Source organism: Ochotona princeps, chromosome 25 (assembly GCF_030435755.1).
Source record: "Ochotona princeps isolate mOchPri1 chromosome 25, mOchPri1.hap1, whole genome shotgun sequence".
NCBI lineage: Eukaryota > Metazoa > Chordata > Mammalia > Lagomorpha > Ochotonidae > Ochotona > Ochotona princeps.
In genome coordinates this window covers 10,673,834-10,683,103 of record NC_080856.1, presented here as the reverse complement: position 1 = coordinate 10,683,103, position 9,270 = coordinate 10,673,834, and the positions used below count along the sequence as shown (strand labels likewise).

At 45.6% G+C, this 9,270-nt stretch overlaps 1 protein-coding gene across 3 annotated transcripts in view; it reads left to right on the top strand.

Moving 5' to 3' along the window:
- Positions 1 to 1,596: 1,596 nt before the first annotated feature.
- The window catches only part of MET (MET proto-oncogene, receptor tyrosine kinase), a 109,149-nt gene continuing 101,475 nt past the window's right edge, over positions 1,597 to 9,270 (top strand). Inside the window, exon 1 of one of the 3 annotated variants that reach the window (XM_058681476.1) lies at positions 1,597 to 1,978. The gene's annotated coding sequence lies outside the window, so the exon portion shown is untranslated. The remainder of the gene's footprint in view (positions 1,979 to 9,270) is intronic. The other 2 variants (XM_058681477.1, XM_058681475.1) reach the window with 2 other exon arrangements.

Sequence of the window (9,270 nt, the reverse complement as noted above, 5' to 3'; positions counted from 1 at the left end):
GCCTGGCGGCCGTGGCCTAGCGGCTAAAGTCCTCACCTTGAAAGCCCCGGGATCCCATATGGGCGCCAGTTCTAATCCCGGCAGCTCCACTTCCCATCCAGCTCCCTGCTTGTGGCCTGGGAAAGCAGTTGAGGACGGCCCAATGCATTGGGACCCTGCACCCGCGTGGGAGACCTGGAAGAGGTTCCAGGTTCCCGGCATCGGATCGGCGCGCACCGGCCCGTTGCGGCTCACTTGGGGAGTGAATCATTGGACGGAAGATCTTCCTCTCTGTCTCTCCTCCTCTGTGTATATCTGGCTGTAATAAAATGAATAAATCTTTAAAAATAAATAAATAAATAAATAAATAAATAAATGAAAAGCTGGGTTCCAGCTGTGTAATCCTTAGGGAATCCTTGTGGACTCAGTTTCTTCATCTGTCAAATGGTTCAATCAAGGAATCTCATAATGTGATGGGACCTTTCCTTTTCAACTACACTGGGGAGTCATGAGCTAATCACTTGTGAGCGCTGAAATTGCTCTGTACCGGCTCACAGGGCTGGCTGAACTTTCTTCTTCTTCTTACTTTTTTTTTTTTTTTGTAGTACTAAACAGCATCTGAACCTACCGAATGACTTATTTTTCCCAAGACTGTCAATTATTAACAGATCCCTGTCAAATATATTACTGAAATTACTGAACAGGCCCTTTTGATAGCTGAGAGAAACTCAAGCTCTAACAGGCAAGGCGGTTCCTTAGAGCCTGCTCCTTTGGAGTATTTATTTCCTTGCAGGTGGGCATATATTTTTAAATGGAAAATATTTCTTAATCTTCATATGCCCTAATAAATTAACCCCTCAACAATTCACCAAGGGCCAAAACATATTTTTAAATAAGATTTCATTATACAAGTACATATCAACGTACAAGAACTAAACTTTGTTCACTAATATTTGCTACGTTAATCTACCTGTTTCTACTCATGAAAAGAAAATAGAGAAAGAACCTGACGTCTCCTCTGTTGTTTCTCCCTCGCAGACATTCGAGTTATTATAGGAGAGGCTAATGGTTGCGTCACAAACTCAAGGGGAGCACGAGTCCACCCGCTCCCACCGTCGTCGCTGACAAGAAAGCCTTGTTTCTGTGGGGGTCCCCAGCTCGCTCCGCCGGGGTCAGGGGTCCACGGCGCACGCTGACGCGACCGCGGCCGTGGACGTGAGGGAGGCTGAGCGGCGAGCCTCGCGCGGATTGCGCGGAAGGCACGCGCCGAGCGCTCCGCGGCGCCCGAGCGCTCCGCGGCGCCCGAGCGCCAGGAGGGGGAGACTCGGTGCCGCTCCTCAGCCGCTCGCCTAAGTTCAGAGCGCCGGAGCCGGCGACGGGGAGGGAGAGCGCGCAGCCCCGGCTGAGGAAACTTCGCCACCTAGAAAGTTTCACCTTGCCGTGGGCGGGGGCGGGGCGGGAGGAAACGCGACCCCCGCGCGCGGGGCGAGGCGTGGCGCGCGGGCGGGCGGGCGGCAGGAAGGGCGGGGACCGATTTCCCTCTCTGGGTGGTACCAATCCCCACCTCAGCGGTCCTGGGCCGACGAGCCGCCGGCGAGACGGGCGGACGGACAGACGGACACGTGCTGAGGCGGGCGGTCGAGCGAGCGCCCGAGGGCCGGCCGCCTCCCGCCCGGACGCGCCCGGAGCGCGCGCCGGTGGCCGGCTGAGTCACGGCCCGGGCAGCGCGCGGGTGGGAAGGGGCGGAGGGAGCGGCTGCGGGCTGGCGGGCGGGGCGCTCGACTTGGCTGGGCTCGGCCCCGGCCGCAGGTGACCCGGAGGCCCGTCGCCGCCCGCTGCGCCCGGAGCGCTTTCGTGACCAGATGTGGAGCGGGTCGGAGAGCGCGAGCCAGATGCGGGGCGACAGCTGACTTGCTGCGGGGCAGGAGGGGAGGCACGGAGCGCGCGGGTGCTCCCCGCGCCGCCGACTTCTCCTCGACCAGTTCCTGAGCAGCGCAAGGTAAAAACTATAACCCCCCCAAGATCCTCACCCCACCCTCGGTCCCAGCGCCTCTGCTTTCTTTGTTCGCCTTAACACTGTCGTTCCAGTGGGCGAGTCAGCCCACGGAGATGGGCGAGAGTTGCGGGGCTGTTAGAAACTGAAGGGAGTGGCCCACGGGGAGGGGGGAATGGACTTGGGTTTGTGGTTTTGCGGGGGGGATGGCTGCCTTCCGTCACCTCTATGTGTGGGTCAGGGGCAGAGGGGCGCTCGGGCCGGGAAGGCTGGGAGTTTCAAGGCTAGGATCTGACTCAGCCCTTCCCAGAGGGATCCAGTCACCCTGTGCCCTGGTGATGCAGGCGACAGGGTTTGAAGCAAACCATTTCCTTGTCCCCAAACCTATATCTATATGGTGTTATATGTATATGGTGTGTGTGTGTGTGTGTGTGTGTGTGTGTGTGTGGAGTGGGAGGGTGGATCTTCCCCCCGGGGCAGGTGTCTGGAAATTGGTGAATTCTTCAATGTTCACATACACGGGGCTGGCAATCCATCATTTTCGGCGTTCGTTGTCTTTTCACTGGGACTCTGGCTGGGAACATCTGTCTTAATAGGTGAAATAGATTATCACTAGCCCGAGGTCAGCAGCCTGGCTAGTGCCAGTGCTGGCCCAGTCCCGGAAGCACTGGGGCAAGGACTTCCCTGACTCTTGACTGCGCGGAATTCACTCCCAGGAGCGGTTTCATCTTTTGTGCTTTAAAAGAGACGTTTGCTAATTTGGCAATTGGAGCAGTTAGCAGTGGCTCACGCCTGAGTAGCTGCCCAGTGTATTTTACCTTATCACACTTTGGTGCTCAGAGGAGCCCTTGAACGAAATGAAATATTGCCAGCTCTCTTAGGCAAAACAATCAAGATACTGTAATTGCCACGTGAAGCTGGTCGATGAGTTTGAGAGGGTTGTAAAAACTGGCAGGGCAGAGAAGACGGACCTTCTGGACCCTCTGCTGAACTTCGGGATTGGTCACACTTGGTAGCACTGGGTGGAAGTTTCCTGTGTCACTTCCAGCAGCCAGACACATGCACATTGCCATGCAAATCAGTTCAGAAGAGCATTATTTGCCTTTACAGCAAGACTGTTATAGCTGACTAATGAAGTTTTTTCTGCATGAGGATGATCTGGAAATGAGGTACATCATGTTTTTCTGTGCTACTGGGACATAAATGGGCTTTTATGTGAGCAGTGTTAAGTGGTGCCTGGATTATTTACAGGTGTATAGCTTTCCTTCCTAGCTGTAGGCATACAGGGCTTTTGTTTTGTTTTGAACACATCAACCTCCGTAATGGAACAGAAGTAAGGAACTCTTCCAACCATTGCAAGTCTGTGTTGGATTCATTGTGCATTCTTTTGACCTGCTGAATAACACACGAGTGAAATTTACATCATCAGAAATTTTTGTGGTAATGAAAATGTGTCTGATTGCTTGTATAATATAATAGTGTTTAGAAAATTCCATTCAGTACTCAACTGTGCATAAGCCTGCATTACTTAAATAAAATTTGCTTTTAACATGATGGGACTTATGGCATAAAGAGGATGCTCTGTCAAAGACTGCTTTTTCAAAGATTGCTTTGTCCCTGATACATCTCAGTGGGGGTTACATTAGATGCACAATATGTGTTTTCTGAGCTCCTAAGGTTCATGTGAATGATGAAAATGTGCCAGGTTAACCATAGCCAATGAAGAAGAAAACTCGTAACTACTGTTTTCACCACTTCTAAGCCTACACAATAAGATAAATGGCACTTTACTAAATAAGAGAAGTACCCCGTCATTTATAAATTCCTTTAACGTGTTTATGAACATGTGTCCCACATTAATCTTGAGCATTTAAACAAGATTTCTTTTCATGAAGTCTAGAGTAAGAAACACGTTTCCAAAACCAGTGTCTTTAACTATTGCTGCAAAGAATAGTTCAGAATAGAATTAGTCTAACGTGGCTTTTGCAGACCTCCATAATACTCTCAGATAAATTTTCTTTCAAATGTAGCTTTCAGAGGGAGAGAGACAAACACTCTAAAGGACTAAGTGCTTCTCAGGACATTTGCTCTGTCTAAGAGCCTGCACCCAGGTGTTGAGAGAGGTAACTGGTGGAGCATAGCTCATAACACATACATACCCCAGCTTCTGTGCTCCCTCCCAACCCCTTCTGTGCCCTGATTTTTCCAGACCAGTTCCCCCATTACTTCTCCACTGTCATTAGGCTTACTGATTCTCCCCAGAGCCATTCATTCTTTTTTCCTTCCCTAAGATTTTTCTTGATAAGCTGTGTGTGTGTGTGTGTGTGTGTGTGTGTGTGCTGGAGATGCAATATCACAACTGTGCTGCCTGAAGGGAAGAAAATACGTGCAGAAGCTCAAGGGCTGGGGAATCACTCACCTTTTCCTGGTAGGCATAGGTTAAAACAGGTGAATTTGACACACGGCCCTCAGGGCTGAGTTACTCCCTGCAGAATCAGGGCACTTCTGTGGTGGGCACAGTGACTCATAGCAGCTCAGGCTAACTTTGATCCGTGCTCCTGGTGACACCTAACTTGCTGCCCAGCCCACACCTGCTTCACCAGAATAGCTAAGAACGCAGCATGGAACAGCATGAGTGCCAGGTGATAGCAGATCATAGTGAACTTTGTCCTTGAAGAGTTTACAGACTGGATGTGTGGACAGTTATCATGCATATGAAATGAAACCAAATTCGTAATTACTCAGAAGACTTCATACAAGAAAGACAAGTTTATAAATACCCTCCTTGGCTAAAAAATCATGGGATTTTTATTTGAAATCAAAAGAGTGCAACTTCAGACCCTTAACATTTTCACAACACTTCTTTTTCTGACCCTACAACATTCATAAGAGGCTGGCAGAAATAGCTTAATATTCCCATGTTATAGACTAGGAAACTGTGATCTTGAACCTGGCTCCCCTGCCTTCTTTCCAGCACCACACGTGTCTCCCCAGTGTCAGCGAAATGTAAGGACTGTGAGAGGTATTTTCCACGAGGCAGAGGTAAGGATCCTCAATGTGTCATAAAACAATGAAGATAGCATTTCTAGTCGTAGGCGTTTTCTTGCTCTCCCTCTCCCTCTTTCTCTCTCTCTCTCTCTCTCTCTCTCTCTCCTCTCTTCTCTCTCTCTCTTTTCTCTCTTCTCTAATACTACATTCCAAGAAAAGGCTTCATTCATATGCGCAGGCCATTCTGCTCCTGCTATCAGATTAAGACCTGTGAGTAATTTTGTAATCTGGCCTGCTATCACAAATCTCATTCTCAGATATCACTTCAGCTGTGTTAAACAGGGTACTATAGCCCCCTTGGGTTTTGTTTCAATAAAAACATCCAGTAAAATCAGAATACTTTGCTCTTCAAGGGGCAAAATGAAGCAAGTGTTTTTATAAGCTGTAAAATGTAATTGAGAGAAAAGTCACATGTGTGGCATGTGTAACAGGCATGGACAAAGTGAAATAAAAGGCAGTTTACTTTGCAATCACATACGCAGGTATGCGTTCGTTCTTTCTGTAATTATGTAAATTTGGGCAAGTATCCTTATGCAGTTTACTCCTGTTGATTTTGATTTCTGTGGTAGATTATGTAGCCAGGAGAAATTCATTCTAGTGTTCTGTAGACCAGTAGGTTAAATGTAGTGTGCAGCAGGCTGTGATGTATTTTAGATTAACTAAAGAAGACTCCTGAGGTTTCCAGCCTATAGAAATAGATATTTGAAGAACTGAAAATGATAATTACCATGAATTGACTATACACTATATATATGTATCAAGTTTTTATGCTGTACACCATAAATATAGATTCATACCAACATGTGTCAGATAAACAAAATGAAAGTATGTAGTTTTGGTCTCAAAGAAGTTATATAAGACCTGTGGGGCATGTAATTTATGTAGTGAGTGAAAAATTCAAAATGTATTTCTCAGACTACAGTAAAGGATAGCAATTATGACGTGTGGTTAGAAAATCACAGGTTCTCATGGAAGGCCTGTTCCCGTTCTCCAGGAATGTGATTGAGGATTCAGTCATTCATTCAGGATAGTTTATTCAGCACCTACCAGGCATGGACCTCAACTCTAACGTGGCAGTGGAAAATGAACAGATAAGTCAGACAAGGATCTCTGGCTTTACGAGGCTTGATTCTGTTGAGGAAGGCAAGCTGTGAGGAAATAACGTAAATAAAATGTGTTTTATGTATGTTGGGGAATAATAAGAGTTGCGAGGAAGAACAGAGTGGTGAAGAGCAATAAGGACTGAGAAGGGTAACTGGGGCAGGGGGAGTGCTTGAAACAGTCAGTATGAGAACACAGAAGGGTTCCCTTCAAAGTTGACCTCTGGGCTAGGACCAGAAGGATAGGAGGGGAGTAAGCCGTGTGGCTCTTGGGAGCACTCCTTGGGGGTACCGTTGCTACCCTGTGTTTTTCTGGAATTGTGCAAGGGGCAGTTTGCACAGCTGTCATCACAGCCCTTAGATTTTAGGGAAGTACCTGCACAGTGCCTGCCTTAACTAGCTACATTTCAAAGACGAACATGCAAGAGTGGCCCACACCACTTGTTTTCTGGGGCATGGATGAGAATCCATAGTATTTGCTCACTTGTGCCTGGTTTCACTTGCACCCTCAGCCTCTCTCAGAGATGCATTCACACCTTTTCTTGATTTCCATACTGTGCTCCAGTAGTCTTGATTTCCATACTGTGCTCCAGATCCCCTCTGTAGAGTGAATGAGAAACTCACAGGGGATGATCCTTGTGGGTGTGCAGCCTCTGTCTGCTGTGCACTTTATTCCTTCCATCTCCTTTTCCCTCTCCACTGTTAAGCCACTCTACTCAGTTTTCTTCCTTCTCTACTATGCCCTATCAGTGTCCTTTGGGAGGATTTGCAAGCAAGTAACTTGAGTAAAGCTAACCGCTTCACTTAGAACTTCACAAATTGCTTGGAAAAATTCCTGCCCAAGAGAAGCATCTGGCATCATCAGTGTTGCCTTGGGGCCCAGTGCATGGCAGGAACTCGTGTGGTGGCTGTCGTTCAGTCTCAAGAGAATCTAGAAATCTCTGCATTTTACAATGTTGACTGTGTGTCTTCGAAACACTATGCAGATACAGGATGTTTCTGAGCCAGGTTGGCTCTTGCTGGTTCCAATTGCGCTTCTCCCCTGACAGTCAGCAACATGAACAGAACCTCAGGAACACCTGCCTCCACAAATTACTTCGCTTCCAGGAATTCTCAGCTATTCCTCTGGAAAATTAACGATTTAAGAAATTTCATTGCCCACTGGCAGGCACATGCTGCTTTCTCGAAACTCATTTATTCATCTATTTTGGGTAGAGCTGTATATATTTCTACATGAAACAATAGTTTTTTCATTCTTAGCTGAAGTAATCATTCTCTGAAACCTGAATTGATCGTAACTTCTTGCATAAATTTCCAAGTTCTGTCATTCAGTACACACTCTTCCTGTGGAATTCTGGCTCTCCTTTCTTTTGGCTCTGCCTTGAGTTTAGTCTACCCCAGCTTCACCTGTTGTTATTCCCCTGCCACAAATTCAAAAGGCACACTGCCTTGTTGCTTTCAAGTGCCTTTCAAAAGCAATCAGATCGCTGTTGCAATCTGTTTTTCCAAAGGAATAAAAGCTCCCAGGTTGTGCACTAACTTGTTTGCTTTACTCTGAAAAACTCAGTGAAATGCCCAGGCCAGCAGCCTCCTGGAAGGCCATTGTGTTGAAAAGGAAGATTATGTACTGTATTTCTTCCTACTATTTTAAATGCCAATATAGTTATATATCTGAAACCATGCACATATTAAGTTCCGTGGCATTTTCCTGTTGAAATGGCTTTGTACTCTGTGCTGGATTTCTGAGGTGGCACCTAAAATGTCAGGTCCAAATTTTGATGCTTTGTGTTTAAAGAAAAAAGAGTAAGTAACTTGGTGGATTAAAAATTACTCCAAATGTTCAGTAAGACCATATAAGAGTTCTCATTTGTCATACTCTTGAACGATACCAAGACAGTATTCAAAAATGGAGACCTGTGAAATAGCATTGGCCACCCAAGTCAGAGTGAGAGAGATGGAGTAATTTGGTTTGTAAAGGTAGGTTGCTCCCTTTGGGAAAAGAACGCCCAGTCAAATTTTGGGACCATGAGATAACTGTAACGAGCTTAAAAAAAAAATTGACTCTGCTTGGAACCAGAGGGTGATCAGATCAGCATTTTTCTCTCTTATGTTTTAACCCTAAGAGTCTTTGAAGGGAAATTTAATCCATGTGTTTTTGATTCAGTAAATCTTAAACCATTACACATACACTGTATGTCACTCTAAGTTCTTTGATGTCTAAGAAATCTTTGACATTATGTAAACCCCTTTTAGTTCCACAAAAATAGGAAGTTACTTTTGCTAAGGGTCAGTAAACAGCATCTCCAGAAGTCCCATTGAGGTCTTAAATCCTGGAATTGTGATGGAGTGGATATTTGAGTGCATTTTCTGATATAATGTGAAAAAATGTAAGTTCACTTAAAGACCTTGTGTACCAGTGGGACTCACTTGCAGTCCTTCCTAACATTAAGGAAAGGATTTTGACACAGTTTGTTTTGCTGTTGTGAAATACATTCCAAATGTCTGTCATTTTATCTCAGCACACAGTAGGCCTTCAGTAGATATTTTATTGAGTATTAAATGAATGCCTTTTTCTTCTGCTCAGAACCTTCTAGTTAATGTCAATCTTTCTTTTCAATATCAATATCCATCTGTCATGTCTTGGAAAGAAATCTATTCTGAGCTAGTGACCTGGTTCGACAAATTTTTAAAACAAACCATCTAACTAAATATATGACATTTATTGAAATTCATTTTGTACCGTGAAGCAACTGCCTTGCACAGAGTGCTGAAAATAGGAAGGAATTTCTAGGCTAATTTGATTAAATATTCACTTGTTACCATATGCTTTCTGAAAATTGATTTTTTTCCCTCTCTTTGACAATTCCTATCATCCTTCTTCCCACCTTGGCACACTTACTGATTGAAAGCTCTGCACAGAAAAGGGCAGGTCACTTGTATCCATAAGTAAGAGAAGCAAGTTCAAACAGGCTAGAAAATGTAATGCTATAATCATCTGTTGTCTTAATATAGGGGGAGCAGGGGTTACCCAACAATAATAGTGGTGTTGGATTTTGCTCTAAATTACATGGATGACACATCTTTGAACTCCATTGTGTGGGGGAAAAAAAACCCTTCTTACTGTAGTTAGATTTCCTGTTTGTGAATGTG